We start from the raw sequence: 19622 nt of genomic DNA, 5'->3' as shown, positions 1-19622 counted from the left end.
GAACATAAATTGGGTGACAGAATCCACATGTTTAAGTAAATATTTTGCTATATTTCTGTCTCCAATAAGGCTTTGAATTTGCCTTTCTACACATCGTTCTAGATTTTTCCATTTTGCTTCATAGTCATTGTTATAACAAGCATATAACAAGCAACTACTGGTTTTGTGCTGCATGGACATATTCCCTAAGGTTTGGTAATGACATGCCCCCTTTATGTTTTTCTATAAGGTTTAAATTTGATTCTTGACCTTTCATCATTCCATATAAACCTCACAATAACTTTATCCCAGGCCCTGAATTGTTTCTCAGGGATCTCAATTGGTAGTGACTGAAAGAAATAGAAGTCTTGGAAGTATGCTCATTTTCATAGTATCTATCCGTGAACTGAGATCCAGTGGAAGAACAGCCCACCTCTCCTTATCACTCCTAATGTCCTGATCCACTTTGATATAGTTGGCTTTATATAGATCATCAATACCTTTTGTTATAGAAACCCCAAGATATGTCATTGTTATAGAATTCCAATTTATATTTTAAGTGTTTTTAACCTCTCAGTACTACATTCTGCACTGTAAAGCTGTAGTTAACAGGAGGCGGCCATTCCAGCTGAACCCTGTATGCTCTGATGAAGGTCCTTTAGACTGAAAGCTAAAAATAAAGTGTTCTATGCATAGATTTTATATATTCTACCAGAGACAGTATTGATTTTAACCACAGAGATAGAAAAGATAACATGATTTCTTAAACAATCCTACTGGTGGGGCCTAGAGCAAATCCATTTCTGGAAAAACAACTGCAAAAACAACAGGCGGACAGTCCATAAGATAAGGGATAAAGTCACAAATCAAATATGAACCCCAAGAGAATGAAAGCATTTTTAAAAACTATCATCAAAAATTGTATAGCCAACCTCCATCCGTTGACATGGACCAAATTAGGGCTTTTCTAGAGACAGTGAACCGACCAGCAATGGGAAAGACCAGAACCACCTTCTGACCTCACACATCACAAAAATAGAATAGAGAAAGCAATGAGTATACTGTAAACAAATAAATCTCCTGGCAGTGACGTATACTGCAGATTTGACAGTGTAAACTAGACATTTCTGTATCAGGTACTTGAGATACAGTATTTGGACAAAGTACAAAAGCCATGCGATGTATTAAATCACTCTACCAAAACCCAACAGCAAGGATAAAAATGAACGAAAGTCTGACTGATAGTATAGTATTAGAATGGTCTACCAGACAGGGATGCTGACTTTCACTGGCTTTATTTACAATTTTTTTAGAGCCTCTGGCACAAGCAATTAGGCAGAATAAAGACCATAAAGGGATAAAGGTCGGGAACAAAGAACACATCATTGGTCATTTTACAAATGACGTAATCTGTTATTTAGAGGACCTGACACATGCCTTCCTATATTTTATCAACTAACCTGAGATGTTCGGCTCTTACTCTGGGTATAAATTGAATTTGCAGAAAACAAATGATTCAACAAAACACTTAAATTTAACTCCATTGATGGAGCTCTTAATCCTTTGTTTAAGCATGTGTGTCGTTTTACCGATATACATCTTGTCACATGGGCATTTTAATAAATAGGTACAACAATGTGGGCCACATGTGATAAAAGCCTTAACAGAAAAACTCTTTCTCGGTCTTGGATGTCTAAAAACAGGAGTTTTCCATGTGTTGTGCCACTTAATACCGTCTCTAAAATCTTAATTTTTTTTTTATTGTTATTAATTATTTGTTTGATTAGAATGGGAACACTGAGATTTTCCCGTTTTTTATGGATGACTACAGACAGCATTCAATAGACTATAAAAGAAAAGAGTGACTCAGAATGAACTGCTCTCTGAGTAAAGAGACTGTCGCTCAGCCAGTCCAAAGAAAAGTGTAATAAAGAACTCTCAAAAGGGATCACCCAGCTGGTCAAGACCCCATCGGTTCGTAGGACATGATTCAAAGCCTGCACACGCCGTGGTACACCACCAGGGCGCAAACCGGCAACTCATGCCCCCCCCCCTCCCCAGTCCCGTTTGACAGTCCGCTCACGAAAGCCGCCGGCACATGAAGGCAGGGAGGAACGGTGTTCAAACTTTGAGAGGAGGACGGTGGAGGTGTTTCCCAGCTCGGCCTGACATTGATCCTAGCCTGAGGTGGACGGCAGACGGGAGGACCGTGTCTGGGATAGTTACCGGCTGTCGAAGGGGAATACAGTGACACAGAAATCCACCTCTGATTCTCCCTCTCGGTTTCTTTAACGGAGTAAAGATACGCGACATGGGGATGCTTTATTAGTTCCTCGCTGTTGTGTGGACACTGGAGGAGGAATCGCAGCGCAGGTTGGTGGAATGTTTTAGTGTCGTGTGTGTGTGTGTGTTTGGCTGAGACCCGAAGTCTCTCTGTTTCTCCGTGTCATCTGCGGACACACGCCCACGCGTTTGCACGCGCGCACACGCGTGACACAGGAGCTAAGTGGAGCCAGTCACCCCGTTTAACCGCGGTCAGTGTGGCACTGCGACGCTGTCCATGGTGACACCAGCCCCGCTCCTGATGTCTCATGTCTCTCTCTCCTTATTCCCACTGCTCATTGTTCACTCTGCTTATTCAGCACGAAGGTTACACGAACAAGCACCACCAACTCATCTTTGTAGGCTGCAAACGAATTGTATGAAGAGAAGGGTGTGTGTGTGTGTGTGTGTGTGTGTGTGTGTGTGTGTGTGTGTGTGTTGCCTAGCAATGAATGATTTAAATTGCAGTGTGTCCAGCACAGCCTCAGTGGGGCTTCATCGTAAACTATCAGCACTATTTTTAAAGTTGTATCCCTAACCCTAACAACACAAAATCAGACTGCAGATAAAACAATATTAAAGAAAAATTACAAATGAATAGAAAAGACAAAAATAAGCCTTTTTTAGTTGTCAGAGCTCAAATAAAATCAAGGGTGAAAAAAGTTCAGTTCAAAGAGTTAATCCCTACCACACACACACACACACACACACACACACACACACACTCTCTGTTGAAGGGAGGGTTGGTTCCTTTATAATCCTAGGTGTGCGGCATTCATGGTCACGCTCATCATCACAGACAGTTTGAAGATATCCAGCTATTCTAGGCATCACCTGACAGAGCAACACACAAACAACCTGACTGCTGATGATGAGGATTTTAGAAAATAATGAGAATGCTGCACGTTCAGGTCCAACATGGGGTGATAGAGGCAAGACACTTTACACTAAATTGCTCCTGTAGCTGTTCTTGTGGTGTTTGAATGTTATATGAATGTTCGATAGTCCTGATGGGCAAGTGGCACCTTGCATAATAGTCCCTGTCATCAGTGAATGAATGGGTGTGATTGGGTGATGATGACATGCAGTGTTAAAGAGCTTTGAGTGGTCGAAAGACTAGAAAAGAGAAATACAAGTACAGACCATTAATCGTTTAACACGTGCCAGCAATAACGGAGTGAAAAGAAAGAGGAAATAACCTCACCAAGCTTGGATATTTATATTTTGGGAGCGGTCTTTTCTCATAAACTAAGAACAGAGACACTGGCTCTTGAGTCATCCAGCATAGAATTTCTCATCTTTAATTCTGCCAGACTTAAACTCCATCTGCAGACTATGCAAAGTGTTTGGAGCAGAAAACATCGAAGGCTTTCTTTCCCATCTCCGTGAAGAGGACCTGCTCCCCATGCAGACATGAAGGGCTATAACAGAAACACAACAAATCTTAGTGTTAGGTGACCAAGTTATGAATATTATTTTCCATTTCAGCCGATTAATCCCCCGAAATGCTACACAATGGACCTAACAAACTCTGATAATACTTATCACAAGCATTCCCTGGCACTTGTTTTAATAAACAAGGTCTATTGGTTTATTTTGAGTCTTTTAATGCACTCTGGCACCTTATTTACATAAAAATATAGTATGTTCAGTATCACTGATGTAAAGTACTGGGGTGTTTTAGCAGCTGTTGGGAGGTAGGTCATAATATCTACAGTTGAAAGTTTTACAGCTATGGGAGGCTGATGGAGGCTACAGTGAAAATATTCTAGTGAACATTAACGGATATAGACTTTTAAAATACGTCCATAGCAGTACATTACTTTGCTCCTGCGCTGGTTCTCCTGTATGTTTCTCCAAACTCCATCAACTGTAGTTAAACACTTACTACAGAGAAGAACCTCATACAACCAACCCTGAAAACATCACAACCATCCCTTTCACTTTTGTCATGTGTAAACTGCAGCCTCCATCACATATTCTTGAATTCTCCAAGTGAAAGGCCCACCAATGCTCTTCCTCAGACAGTTCTTATGCCGAGTATTTTCATCAGCATCATAAGCACAAGAGCATGAATCAGAATAGACAGCAGCTCAGCCGTTGGAGACAGGAGCTTGTGGCTTTAAGGTTGCCAGTTCCAGCTTGGCTAATGTGGAAAATCTCAGCTCTGAGTGGGAAATGTGTGATATTGCTAAGATAACACGCTTGTTTAAGAAAGAAAAGCTGGAACACAGTGATTTTTGCACAGTGTCTGACCATGAGTCCTTTCAGGTTCACAGCGTACTGCAGCACATGCCTAAATCCCTCCGCTCTTTTAATCTCAGTTTCATGACCTTTTCTTGCCCAGTGGTTGGGTAACACTACTGCTAATGCACTTGTTTTGATGCTTTTCCCCTTAAAACATGTTCTAAACAACAGGGATGTAGAGGGAGGTAAAGCCATCTAAGCTCAGCCAAAGTCTGCTTCCAGGGCGACTCTAACATTTAGGAAATTAATAATTTTATGAAAGCAAAAAGAAACGCAGAGTTGATGTGTGTTTATATTGGTGACTGAAGGTCATAGTTTACCCACCATTTATTCACTACGTCAGGTATTAAGACAACACTCTCTTTGTCTCTCTGCCAGTCTGTCTCTCTTTCTGTCTCTTTCTCCCCCACCAGTCAGACTGCAAGTCTGAATAGAGAGCAAGCACACGGCCGACACACAGGCTGAGCTTTTTATTTGATGTCTGTAGACTTCTTCCTTCTCAGTGCTCTATATGTGCCTTGTGTATTTGTATGCTCAGCCAATGTGGGTGATGACTGGGCCATTCTGCCTTCTATTAAGGACCACAATGTGTTTCGTTCTATCTGATAGCAGTATATCTGTCAAAATAGTAAATCATTTATTGAAAGATACATTTTTTTGTCAGATTTGATAAGATGGATAATAATCTCATGTCCGTGTGTGTGTGGAGTTGTTGGGAAGGCTTTCTATATTTAAAAGTTCAAGGTGAATTTACTGTTATTAATTAACACAGGGTAGCAAGAACAAAATGCATTTATAGTCCCTTTATGCTTCATAAGAAAAACAAAAGTCTTTTTTGATGGTGCAGAGGATGAGTTGAGGAGTCTGGCAGCCTGATAAAAGAAGCTGCTCTGTGGTCTGCTGTTGGGACAGCAGATACTCCTGTATCCCTCTTCAGACACACAGACAGTCCCCGAGTCACCACGCTACTTTATCCATTTTGGTAAACACTTGAAAAACAGGTGATCACCCAATCTGCCACTGGTATTATACAAAGCCACTTGTTTACTTCAATGAGGGGGTTCTTGAAACGCGTCACACTGAATGAACTGAGCTGCACTTTTCATGTACAGCACACTCACAGCCACTTGAAACTGAAAGTGTGATTTCGAAGAAGTTTCAACCACCCAACTTACATTTTCCTGGGCCACAAAGTTACTTCAAAATAGCTATGTGGCATTAGTTTGGACATTTGCTAAGACGACATTTTGGAAGTTTTATCCCTGAAATCCACCTTTTTATGTGTTGTTTTGAAAATATATATGTATGTCCACCATTAACTAGACACTGTACTGGGCTTAAGTTATACATACTTGTGCAGTGCCCATACAGGGAGTGGGCCGATAGCTTGGCACCCAGTAGTGCTGCCTGCAGCGCTGTCAACAACCACTCATCGCTCACTGACTCTGGAGAGGCGAAGGAGAGTTTGGTTGTAACGTTGGTAAATCCAGCAGCTGTTAAAGAGCTGCAGCCATTGCAGCTCTTGCGTCCCAAACGATACACCCACCAAGCGTGAAGTAGATTGGATGAAAGGTTCCCGAGATATGCAAAGGACACACACACACACACACACACACACACACACACACACACACACACACACTCATATACATATGGACACGCAGACTCACAGAGATTTAGATAGAAGTGTTCCTCCAATTTGCACTGCACACTGTAATCAATTTGCACCTTCAATTTGCGAGCAATTAGCGTCTGATTTACTAAGGCAGCAGCTCGTTATGCAATTACTGACTGGCTGTCCTCTTCATTGCATTCTGTAATCAAAGGAGAGGTCAAGAAGTGCAGTTCAGAAAGCTCATACAAGAAATACAAAAGATGTTCCAACACATTTACTAAGGACGCACTATGAGCTTGAGAAAATGATCTAATACTGCTAAAATGCTTATAATCTTTATTAACAGAAATGGTTGCAATTAAAGCAGTGGGAGTCATTAAACACAAACAAGTCCTGAAAATGTGCTGTGATGAAAAGAGTGTAGACATGGCAGCGCAACTCAGTGAACATCAAGTTTAACTGAGGAACCCCATCATATATGATTTAGTAGCCCACTGCCCCTAAATGTTTAGGATGGGTTAAATGCAGAGGTCAAAGTTCAATATGTTGTGCTGTGAACAATTGTAACTGCCGACATCAAATAAAGTTTATAATTGAAGTTTAAAGAAACAATATGAAGAAGATTGAAAACAACATATCCAACCCCTCTCCCTCCCCGTGTGTGAAATACGGCTGCTTGGTCAGTCCTCCTATCGGCGTCTGACAGCGATGCAAGGAAGCCTCCTCAAGTGTGTGTCAGCCACACACAGGGCGTCCAACTAACGTCAATGTAAACACAGCAGTTAAACTAACGCAGGACTTGGGAAAGAGGCTTTTTCAAATAAAAAAACAAACAAACAGCAAATGCATTTTAAAAGCAGCAGACCCTTAGTGTTGTTTTTTAATGCATCCCATATGAATGAAAAGCTCCCCAAAATCAACTGCTCACTGTTTCCTTCTTGTTTGTAGTGCATTCACTATCTCAGTGTGTCTGCTGACACTGAGATTTCTATAAAAGGAAGGTTATGTCAATGTTCCTGTTTTCCTATCTTTTCCAAGGCAGAGACTGTTTGGAACAGAACTGTCCCTCTCAAACGGCGTGAAGCCTCATAAATGTGGCTGAATGCACAATCAACCTCATTTATCTCCTCCAGTCATCAGCGTGACTTAAATGTGTATGTATAAAGGCTTCAGGCCAAGTGTGACTGCACACAGCAGCTCAGAACGTGTCTAAAACAAGGTGCCCCCCCCCCCCCCCCCTCTTTATTTCAATACGTCTCATAACAGATCTGCAGGTCCTCTTCAGCACAATCTATCTCAATACATAAATATACATATGCTCTTTTCAGCGGTTAGGGTTTTTGCCTTTATCTTTTTTTTCTCTTAATAGAAAATTAACAGCGAATAAACTGAAACTGCATTATTTCTAGCATCTGTAGGTACACTGTTATGGAATCAGTAAGCTATTATACTGACAAATGTGAACATCAACCGTCAATTTGTTATCATCAGTAAGAGACATGCAGAGTGACATCCAATATAATGAATTTGCTGTGAGATTATTATTATACAATTTCATTTTATTGGTGGTGTGGATGATTTATAAGACATACGACAACTGATTTATTAAATGCACATTTATTCTCATGCTTTTAAGCCTTTATCTTATGAATGGATGATTGTTTGCAACAATTAGCTTATATCCAGCTAAAACACAACACTGTCCAGGTCCTAGGCCAAATTCCATGTTGCAGAAACACATTTTATTTTTCACCATGCCATGAGTACAGGTGGTTTAGCGCTGCATGACTTCCATTGCTGCTAAATGCAAGGGCTACACAACCACATGTATTTCCTCAGTTATTTTTTACATCCAATATTTAAGAATCAGACACTCAACCAAAACTTATAATCTCTTGTATTTCTTTGAGTGCTGAAGCAATGAGTCGGTGTGCTGTGTGAACGCTAACTCACATGCCTAAATGAACTTATCTTACACCATCTGCTTGACTCCCCCGACAGCGCCATGACGTCACTGTATGTAATGTAAAAAACACTTATTTTAACCCAAACCACAATCTTTTCTAAACCTAACTATGAGGTTTGGTTTCAATTCACAATGTTAACCATTCATTTAAAACAACGTGGTAGATGGAGTTTGTTTCGTCTGAAGCATTAGAATGTTAATGATAACAACTGATAGCGGCCATTTAATGGGCTGATATCATTCAAAAGGGTTGCTTTCAACTACACATACATATTTGATCCAATGTTAATATAAATGTATTTATTGATGCAGCTTTAAAGGCCCAAACAATGTCAAATTTCTGTTGTGTTCTCACTTGTGTGGTAGTTGGATAGTTGTGACATCAGCAGCCAGTGCGAATGGAGGGTACACACCTCTGCAATGTGCACACTTCACACCACACAGTCCACAGTGAAATACAGTGTGTGCACATACAAATCCAGCCCCACCCCCCCTACCTCACATGAAGACAGAATGGATTTATATAAACGTCCACTCTCATCCACACTCCTCCGTCCGCTCTGTGATAATCCCCTTCAGTGCCCCTCCAGTGCCCAGTAGACTAATGATGAAATAAACCCAGAGCTTAGCGTCACACAGACCTGAACTAAGATGACCTGACTCAGATGATACAGGGCAAGCATAGCTCCTGTGGCATCCATCCAGCATCCACTTAAGTGTGAACACTGTCCAGAAAGCCCAAACTATTTTGCTCTTCGTCGTTTCTTTTCCTTGTGCACATTACAGTGATTTATGAGCGGTGCAGTTAGAATACCACCCGCTTAAGTAAAGCAGATTATAAAGAGGGCTTGCTAAGGGTTGTGTCCCCCACTGCAGATATTTTAGATCCTTGGAAACACAATAATTTATGGGGATTTACAATCTTAAATTAGCATTCAGTTGAAGTTTTGTAGTGTTAAATCAGTTCTATAGACAAAAATGTTGTGGGATTGAAGTTTAATACCTTGAAAAAAAAATGAAGACCTTTGACTTAATCCGTCAAAGCAGAGTCAAAGTCAAGTTAGCAAATAAAATGATTAATGGACTGTACTTGTATTTCTCTTTTCTAGTCTTCCGACCACTCAAAGCTCTTTAACACTACATGTCATCATTCAGCCATTCATACACTGATGACATTGCTACCATGCAAGGTGACACCTGCCCACAAGGGCTAATTAACATTCATTCCCATTCATTCACCATGCCTACAGCCTACGGAGCAATTTGGGGTTAAGTGTCTTGCCCAAGGACACATGGACATGGACTAGCGGAGATCGAACCGCCGATCCTCCGATTGAAGGACGACTCTGCTCTACCACTGAGCCACAGTCATAATAAGGACTCTCTTTTGACAGTGTGTAATGGGTTCCCAGAAGGACAGAGAACAGACAGTTATTTATTTAGCAGTGGTATTGAAATCTCAAGTGGTTGCGCCAAACAATTCTGGAGAGAATATTCTAAAACATTTTTTAAACAGAAGCTGGTGTTCTGCTCTCGAGCCTGAAAGCCACCGAGTCCTCTCATGAAGTTAGAAGTGTTTAGTCCTGTAAACACTGTGTCCAAAAATATAACCAAACCACTCAACTCGTGGACATTTTGCCACTCACGCGAGAGCTTTCTGCACTTCTGATGAATGGCGTTCCCTGGTGTTAACTTCCGTCATATGACTCATTAACATCAGATAGCAGTCATGCAAAAACCCTTCTGGTTCACGTACACAAGGACAATAATTTCTGGTCTCAGCTTCATGGTGTATGAAGAAATGAAAGGGGTCAAAACTCTACCTATTTATAACCGTGGTATGAATACATAACAATAACATAGAGCTTTTCATTGTAAATATTGTTAGATTTCACTATTTGATGCAAGTGATCATACCAGTGTGATCATTCTCGTAAACTAATCTGAAGTTAGAGGGACGACCGCTCCTATATGACATTTAAATTCCACATCAGAACGTCCTGATTTTGTCTGAGTGATGTTCTGCGTGGTATTCTCTGAGGTGCTCGGTGAGTTGGAGAATGGGGTTCTATTCTTAGAAACATCTCGGAATTTCTTGTCGCCGTAAATTTACCAGAACAAAACTTAAACATTCACTTTGATTAAAAGTTCATACATTTGCGAGAACAAAAACTCAGACAATCTCTGAGATTAAAGTACATTTTATCAATGTACAATTATTAGTGTTACAAATTGTTTATGTGTCACAAACTGTTGTGTGCCATGGTGTTGCCCTGTTAAAGAGAGTTAGTTGTGGGTTATTAATTGTTTTGTTATAAAGTTATAACCATAACTTAGGGGTCCCTCTCAATACACAACTAGCGTTAGCTCCGACCATAGAATCCTATACGGTGAACAATATATTTTGCTGCCTGTAGAAGAGTTACAGCAGTTGTTTCGGCTATGATGGTGCATGAAAATATCATATCATACGGGAAATTAAAACCGGTACACCAGATGAACCGTTATACCGCCCAGCACTACTGCTGGATGTGTGGATTAAAACTGCTTGCTAACAAGTTCTCCATAAAAGGTTATGTGTCAATGTTGTGTTCACAACTTGTTTCTGCTGCCACCTAGTGACCAAAAGCATCAGTTTTTGCAGGTTTAAGGACTCAATATAGTAAATAACTTACAAATAAGCTTGAGTACATGTGTGTAGTTAATGACAATATTCTCACTGTGTGCTGAAGCAGAAGCAAAACCACAGCAAATTTAGTTTGGTCATAATGGCAGTTTTCTAAAAGTGTTGGCGGTCTTTTAACTTTTGAAAAGTTTTTTATTGATGTAGCTCTCCAAATTCTCTTGCTGGATTTCCCCTTTAATTAACAAGCAACGAGTGCTGGGTATTTCATACCGCACATTGTTCTGCTTATTGATAGCGGAACTCAAGACGACCTTTTCAAATAAAGGTTATCAATCAAATTAGCCCTCTGCCACTGAAGCCCTGATTCAGTGGCTGCAGTTATGCATTGTGTGTGTGTGTGTGTTGTGTGTGTGTGTGTGCATGTGCACCTGCCAGCAGTGTTTGTTCACTTTGACAAGGATGTGAAATGAGTTCTGTATCTGCATATGTGTGGGCACAGAAGGTTGCATGTGTCTCTGTGCTGTGTGGTATGTGTACACATCTGCATGCAAGGTAAGAAAATTAGGTACGTGTGTGTGTTTGTGTGCGTAACAAATGGGATTTGTTACACTGTAATAACCAGTGACCAGTGGAGTGAAAAAGGAAAAGCCTCTCAACATTGATCACTGCCAAGGATTTCCTTTGGAATCAAGAATCAAATGTGTGTGAATGTGTGTATTTGTGTGTGTGTGTGTGTGTGTGTGTGTGTGTGTGTGTGTGTGTGTGTGTGTGTGTACCGGGCAGGGAGGTATGGCCAAAGTTAATTATCAGAGAAAGCATTTTGCAAATGTGTGTGTGTGGGTGTGTGATATTGCAGCCAATGAAGCTGAGAGTTGGGTGCAGATTTGTATTCAAAAGATGTGCTGCTGGTCGCCATGCCTCCTTTCCTCTTCCACACACACACACACACACACACACACACACACACACACACACACACACACACACACAGATCGAAGCATTAACACACACATATACAAAATGCCTACAAGCACACACCACTGCCTTGTAATCAGTGCTTCATTGAAGAGTGGCTGACCCCCTCACTGTTACACTCTTGCAATCTTGCAGTAGATGGTGGCAGTAAATCAGCACATCTGGTTGGTTGTTTACGTGTTAGTGTCCTTCTGTTAGCCTCCCTTCAGCCCTTTCTTCCCTCAGCAGTAGCTGCAGTATGTGGGAGGCTCAAGTGTTGATCAGTGCTGAAATCTGAAATGACTTTAAGTGAAATTGAGATTTTGCATTAGAAGCAACCTAACATAGCTCTGATACTGTCAGTGAGCAGGGACATAAACATACAGTACATTTAGTTGCTATTGCAGAAAAAAGTCAACTATGAATAATAGCAGAAATGGACCTGCATATGAATAGGCATGGACACACAACGATGGAAAAAGCAAAATTTACGAGAGAATTAAAAGGATGTGAGGTCTTTGATAGACACAATGGTACACTATAACTTATAAATCTCTGTTTTCTTTTAGCAGCCGTAGAGGAGCACCATAGGGCTTATCCATTGGAACAAGTAAATGGTAAATGGACTGTACTGTTTCTAGTCTTCCGACCATTTAAAGCGCTTTAACACTACTTGTCATCATGCATTTTGAAAGGAATGAGGGAAATGTCTGTGTCTGACACCCAGGAACTCTGTTTAATATGGATCTTAAAGCGTTCAATGTTATATGGAAAATATATTATGAATTAAACATTCTCGTAAATAAATTGTTAAATAATAGATTAACCAACTTCATGTGAAATAATTCAGTAAAAAAAAGAACTCAACTCATGATGAAATATAAGAGTTATTGCATGCAATCCTAACTTTATTATATTTTCTCTCAAAATGCACTTTTCTGAAGTGTTTAATTCATACTAGCTTTTTTCCCCCAGTGACACATATTTCATGTCACATTTTCTTTTCTAATGTCACCTTCATAATGTCTTTTCATAACTGAATTACCAACTATATTCGGTAGCAGTCGTTGAACCTGCTAGCTTTAGAGGCAGGAGGCATGTGATTGGCTAAAAAGTGAGAAACGTGTTTCATTTATGTATTTTACATCATTTATTCATGTAGTTATCAGTTTCAGAATTATGTATTTATTTTATATTGATCTGTTTGGGACTTTTAAGCCTATCAGTGGTGTTTAGCTTGTGATCCTTTTAAGTTAAGCAGTGTTTACTTGTGATGCTCACCACATGATGCTATGTCTATGAGCAAGGAGTTCACCGAAAGAGTTTCACAATCTTTTCATATTTTTGTGGTTTTGAGAGGTAGACGATGTAAAACTGTCAAGTTTTTTCACAAATAAAGAATCAATTATGAGAGAAGAGCCAGAAAACTAAACTAGATAAACTAAATAAATTTGTCTGGCAGAAATACCTTTTTATCTTTTTAACCTTTTAGTGACATCTCAGATTTGTCTTGCAAACTCTTTAAAGTGCTTCAGTGTGACTGCTTAGACCTCCTCATTTTGTGCCACTCCGGTGCACTGGAATAATTGATGTCAGTTGACATAAAAATAACCATTAGCAATGATTATGATGGGGAAAGGACACTATTCTTCCAAATCAAACATAGCTTTTCAAGTCTGTGGTAGCGGCAGATGATGACAAGTTGAATACTAATGATAAATCTTCCAATGTAAAAAGTCTGAGCTAAAGAAGATTCACTTTGCAACTGGAATCAAAGGGAATCAGTGAAGATGAGGCTACTTGATTTGAAGAAGAAAAAAAACACTGGGGGTAAAAGCTAGCAGTCTGATCTAATTTGTTCAAACTTATCACAGTGCATTACATTGACATTAAATGGCATAGATGCTCAAATTATGTTATAAATGAGTGTTAAATGGTCATCAGTAGCATCATGATTTCTTGACATGATGATTTTTTAAATATAAATACAAGGCAACCAGGAGAGCTTGGCTTGCTTTCCGACAGTCTAAAAGATATATTGAAGTTACCTGCTATTTTTTACTCTAGTTCAGTCTGTTTTTTACTGGTAACAGTGTTTGTTAGGGTAAAAGGAAAGTCTAAAATGAGACAATTAGAGTGCCGTGCGTGTCCTTTGACGTAATGCTTTAGGCCAAGAACATGGACTGTGTGAGTGTGTGTTTGTGTGCATGTTGTATTGTGTGGACCTAGCCCTGCAGGAGATGAATCAAACACAACACATCAAAAGAGAGGTAGAGTCAGCTGGTAGCCAAAAATAAGAGTCGATTTATTTAAAAGGTGACAGGAAAGGCGCAGGTGTAAGTATAGCTTAGGTTCTGAGTGCCTCAGGGCTCCAACAAAGGTCTGGTCTGCTGAGGGAATGAGGTGAGGAGAGGGGGGAGACATGAGGGAGGGGGTCTCAGTCTGCTCTTTAGTGGCTGGGTCAGGTTAGACAGTTCTGGCTGTTCTCATCCAGCATTAGTAGCTAAACCTATGAAGTTCTTACACAACAAAATCAAATTATATGTATTCCACGTAATTATGAACCAGGCTGCAACAGCCCAAACAGAGAGGTCGGGAGGGGAGGTGGATGGGTCATCAAAAACCCTCACCCAGAATGCCGCTGTTTGTTGTACAACGAGAAGTCAACGTAGCATTCTTCAGTAACTGTACTTCTGTAGTTATTTTAACCCAAACAACACCTTCTCCTAAACCTGAGTAGTTTTGTTTCCTAAACCTAACTGAGTAGTTTTGTTACCTTAAACTAACTGAGTAGTTTTGTTGCCTTAAACCAGTGGTTCTCAAACTTGTCACGCCCACTTTGGAGGAAGAAAAATGTTCATGCCCCACCGCCCCAACAAAATTGTTACAAAATGGTCTATGTTGAATTTTTATTGAAATAACAACATTTTGTGACTCCTCCATCTGTGCTTTTTTCAAATAATAGAATAAAGAAAATTGCAATCACTTTAAAGTAAACCAGATTGCTCCATCAGACAAAAACAAATAAAATGTACAATCACTTTGTTAGAACAATGCAATTAAAGTTCTATCTGTACAAAAAAGAACTAATATTTGGCGAAAAATAGCTTATTGTGGCTTCAATTAACCTGTTTTGCACAGACTATCTTATCAAGATAATAACAATAGTGCAACCTTTGCAAAACAAAACAAGTTTTCTCTGAAAGAACTCTAGTGGCTTATTGACGTGAGTGGGGTTTAATGTTTCCAATTGTCTTTTTAATTTGTTGGGTTTCATACTGTCTGCTGCCAGAGTTTTCAGACATAAAACAGACTGGTCTCTCCTCATCTCCTACCGCATTCACTGTGAAACCCAGAGCAAGATATCATATTTTCTTCTTGGCGTCTTGCTGTTTGTCTCGGATGCATCGCCTGCGGTTGCTTTTCTTTTCCCCTCCTGCCAAATGTCTCTTCATTTTGCACACTAAGCTACACGTGAGTCGCCAAGGATCTTGGCCGTCGCGCATGTGCAAGCGTAACCTGTTAACGGCGTAACGTAAACATTTACACAATAGTACAGGCATTTCGCCATGTATTTATTAATGACTTAGTTGTATGTCCGTGTACTCTGTACTTTTGTAATATGTGAAGTTCTCAATAAAGTAAAATTAAAATTCTGCATTTCCCCCTGCGCCCCACCTGTAATACCACTGCGCCCCACTGGAGGAAATACTGCCTTAAACTAACTCAGTAGTTTTGTTGCCTAAACAGTAAATAAGACACAGTTTGATTGTATTTCATTATTTCCTGTAAATACAAAACAGAAAAGTACATGGATTTTTTTGTATAATTAGACGGTTGAAGTGAAAACAAAACTTCTGGGTTTTGTTCCAGAGGCAAGAAAACATAATTTAAAATCACACAAGTGCAACTTATCCAAGTCCAACAACATAACCTCCCTTCAAAGTATGGGTTTATTTGTCTGTAAATTGAGCACATCAATTAGCGTTACATACCTCCACTGTGACAGTGTGTGTTTAATGTCCACCTGTGTGCCTGTATTAGTGTATGTATGAGTGTGTGTGTGTGTGTGTGTGTGTGTGTGTGTGCAAACCAAAATCTAGCCTTGAACAATGTAGGCAGTTTCCTAGATATTCTCTCTCTCTCTCTCTCTCTCTCTCTCTCTCTCTCTCTCTCTCTCTCTCTCTCTCTCTCTCTCTCTCTCTCTCTCTCTCTCTCTCACACACACACACACACACACACACACACACACACACACACACACACACACACACACACACACACACTAGCAGATCATAGGACGGAGCGGCAGTAATATAGTAGATGCTCATAGCTGTCCACTGGCTGTAGATCTCTGGAGCTGTCAGGGTCACAATCAAGGCAGTCCTGAGGAACACTCACTCCTCAGAAAGGTACTTGGAGACTAAATTCTGCTTTCATTGTTTTTTTTAACATGGGTAATAGAATTTGCTGGAATCAAATCCTCTCCACACATCTTCCTTACACTCCTACTCCCTCCTTTTGTGTCTTTCTCTCAGTAATGAGTTTAGCCTCAGTCTTGTGGGTTCAACACTTGTAGTAAGTACGGAGTGGAAAATGTAATTATTTGAATTGTTTATTCTCCCATTCCCCAACTCGTTGGTACTATCAGCATTTGCCTGAATAGCCCTTTCTCTTGCAAATATCCAGAACTATAATTCCACTACTCCCTTATGTACTGTGGCTATTATACACAGTGAACCAATGGTATGGCATATTCCCAATACTGGACTGTGTGACCTCTTTTCTCCTGGACATTTGAGAGCCCAAATAGTGAGAGCTTAACTGAATGAGCCAACAGTGGGGAGACATGTTTTTTGTTTCCATCTTTCTTGCTGAATGTCCATAAGTGTGGTATCACCACTGCGCTTCATAGCATTTTCTTGTCGTTCCATCAGTGTTTGGGATGAATACTGGGAATTTACGTATATGCCGGTATTTAGCTGGAATTCTTGCAAAGTCTACTCCCGTACAATTTTATAATAAGTATTTTTATTTTTCATTCTACTGCTTGTTAATTGTTACAGACATATGTATGTCTTATTTAATAGATGGTAGTGATGGGAACAACTCCCATGTATTTTGTGTTTGTGCCACTAAACATGTAACCTAAGAGTGAGGTTACATGTTGTGTTTTTTGCTGGTGGGTCATGATCTGTTCTGTGGTCCTTTTTATTACTGTTGCTGCCAAATAAGTCATTTAAGTATTTCTGTCGATCCAAAGCAAGCACATTGGTCTTTGATTAGTAAGAAATTAAAGTGGTTTGGTAGTGGTTTGGGTCTTTAGTTTAGGTATGTGAAGAACTCTTAAGTTGATATTTTCTTCAGGGTTACCCCCCCAAAATACTGTATCTACTGGACAGACGTTAAAGCAAAGAAAATATAATGTGAAGTATTAAACTGGCTGTGGTTTTCAAATGGCAATCAAGAGTAATATTAGGGCTTAGGTAAAAGCACTGGAATGATAAAGCTTTCTGTGACTGTAAGAAGTTTTCACCACAGCAATGAAATCACACTGTACACTCAATTCTTTTCAGGAGATAAAACATTGTGCACTTCCACAACTTTGTCCTCTCACCCCAACCCTCGTATCTCTCTTTCTTTTCTTCTTTTTCTACTTTTGGGCTGGCGAGACAAGGTTTGCAACATTAATAAAAGCTTGAAAAACATCGACCAGAGGCTTTTGAAGCGGCAGAGAGAGCCTCGTCTGCCTCCCCTCTCTCCTCTTTCTCCTCCCTGCTGCTGCTGAGCTGATAAATGTTGCATGGAGCTTGCTGGACAGATCCTTCTCCTAATCCTCTGGTCAATACTACAACTCTCCATTCGGTTGGTTTGAAAGTGTTCCATCCCTGTCACCTCTCTCTCTCTGCCCTGAAAAATACAGCAAAGCTAAGCAGTGTTGGCCCACACACCACTGACATTACTCTCACCCTCAATCATGAGACAGCAGCGTTTTGAGGCTGAAGTATGCAACGCTTCTCTAGCAGTTGTGGAACACTCTTCTGGGTATGAGTTCATTTTCTTCAATTATCGCCATAAGCTGGACCACAACGCGGTTAAGATGCTCTCAGAGGTACCAATGGTTGCACAAACTGTATTCATGAAACAAACTAAAATGTACAGGTGTTGCTGGCTTTCGAAGGAAAACAATAAAAAATGAGAAATACTTTTTCTTAAGATATCATATTAACCATAGTATGAGGAAATGTTGATCAACAGCCCACTGATCTCTATTTTTCCTCCTCCTTCCATCTTGCTAATACTTGCAGTATTTCTCAATCCCGCCACCGTCAATGTGAAATGTGAGGATATGTGCTATTACGCATAATTAAAGAAAGATCAACATACACATTTACCCTCGTTCATCAAGACATTCCAATCGTATTCCTAGCTGTGGGATTATAATAATTCTATCAGCTTGTGGTTCCTGCATTTCAATTTGATGAAACATAATGAGTAAAGATTTGTCATAAGAGTGACAATATCAAAACACACATTCACTGTACTGGAACAGCTTATTAAAACGACACAAATGGATAAACAAATAAATACCTTCCAAGAGTAAGAGTAGTGCAAGATACATTGAAATACAAGCAGTGGGATCCCTCTAAGCCAAAAGACAAGAGAGAGAGGAATGTGTTCTCTAAAATAGATATACATTACATTACTGAAGTACTGATGAAAAGGTGTTTATCACTTTGTTATCATTTGATTGACATTTATTTCAATAAATGGCTAAACAAACAGATTTACACTTCAATAAGGTACAGGTAATGATGTTAGTATAGAGATAGCCAATGGGAACAAGGCACACGTTTATACAAACAATACCTTCTCTTCAGTGTTGATACAGAGTGCAACTAGTGGTCAAAAACTCCATCATGTCTATGAGCTAGTTTTAGTGCTGACCTAAGCTACATGCTAATTATAGAAAATAACATAAAACGTAATGATACAGGCCACAATTAGAAAGGACAGGTGCAACAATGACTGAAAACCAAAAACAAAGAAACAGACTGAGATTGAGAAAAAGAAAGAGGCAACTGTGGCAGCAGGTACTAGCGGTGATGAAACAAGAGAGTTTATGGTGTGTACTGACGTGGAAGAACCTTGAATATGAACACAGAATTGAAATGATGAACCGACTCACACAGTAAATGGAGTAGAAAGATGAAAATGTGTCACCTGGAGTGTTGGCCAATTAAATTTGATGTCCTGATTCCACAAGGTTTCCTATGCCCCGTTTGATTTGTTCATTTGCTCTTTATTGTTCATGCAAGTCTCCTCTAATTACAAGTTGACATGTTGTGTACGTACTTGTTGGGCTAGAGAAGAAGGTAGGATGTGTGGAATAACCACTCTTGTAGTTGAATGATAAAGTAACTTTTTTGTATGGGATTACTTGTGTTGGGAACGAAAAGGAGCGTATTTGAGTTATCAGCATATAAGAAAACAAAATTATTGACATCCATAGAATTATTAATGTCAGTAAAATTATTAACGATTATTAAAAATAATGGGGCACCAGCCTGCGAACAGGGACCAATAACCAAACTATAAACTAAGTCTCATAATTAGTGTTCACTCATAATGTCAATAGTCCGAGTTCTATTCCACATTCAGAGTGAAAGTGAAGGTTTAAGTTCGAGCAACAGATCACATATCCAGCTATTATCACAATACATGCACAAAGTAATCACAGACAGCTGCTCTTTAACACATAACAGAGTTTATTAAGTTCCAATAATAATGATCTCGTCAACTAATATCTAAAACTAACAACTATACATTTATGAGCACGCTATCTAAAATCAACAAACGGGGGTAAGAGGGAGATGTGTGTGTGTGTGTGTGTGTGTGTGTGTGTGTGTGTG

The 19622-nt window shown here is 39.8% G+C and overlaps 1 protein-coding gene across 1 annotated transcript in view; it reads left to right on the top strand.

The window, feature by feature from the left end:
* The first annotated feature begins 2101 nt into the window (after positions 1–2101).
* nlgn1 (neuroligin 1) overlaps positions 2102–19622 on the top strand; it is a 429789-nt gene continuing 412268 nt past the window's right edge. The window contains exon 1 of the mRNA XM_068707744.1: positions 2102–2352. The gene's annotated coding sequence lies outside the window, so the exon portion shown is untranslated. The remainder of the gene's footprint in view (positions 2353–19622) is intronic.

The sequence above is a fragment of the Cebidichthys violaceus genome, unplaced genomic scaffold (genome assembly GCF_023349555.1).
Source record: "Cebidichthys violaceus isolate CVI_PGR_0920_01 unplaced genomic scaffold, fCebVio1.0.p SCAF_13, whole genome shotgun sequence".
NCBI lineage: Eukaryota > Metazoa > Chordata > Actinopteri > Perciformes > Stichaeidae > Cebidichthys > Cebidichthys violaceus.
This window is presented reverse-complemented; position numbering and strand designations above follow the sequence as displayed.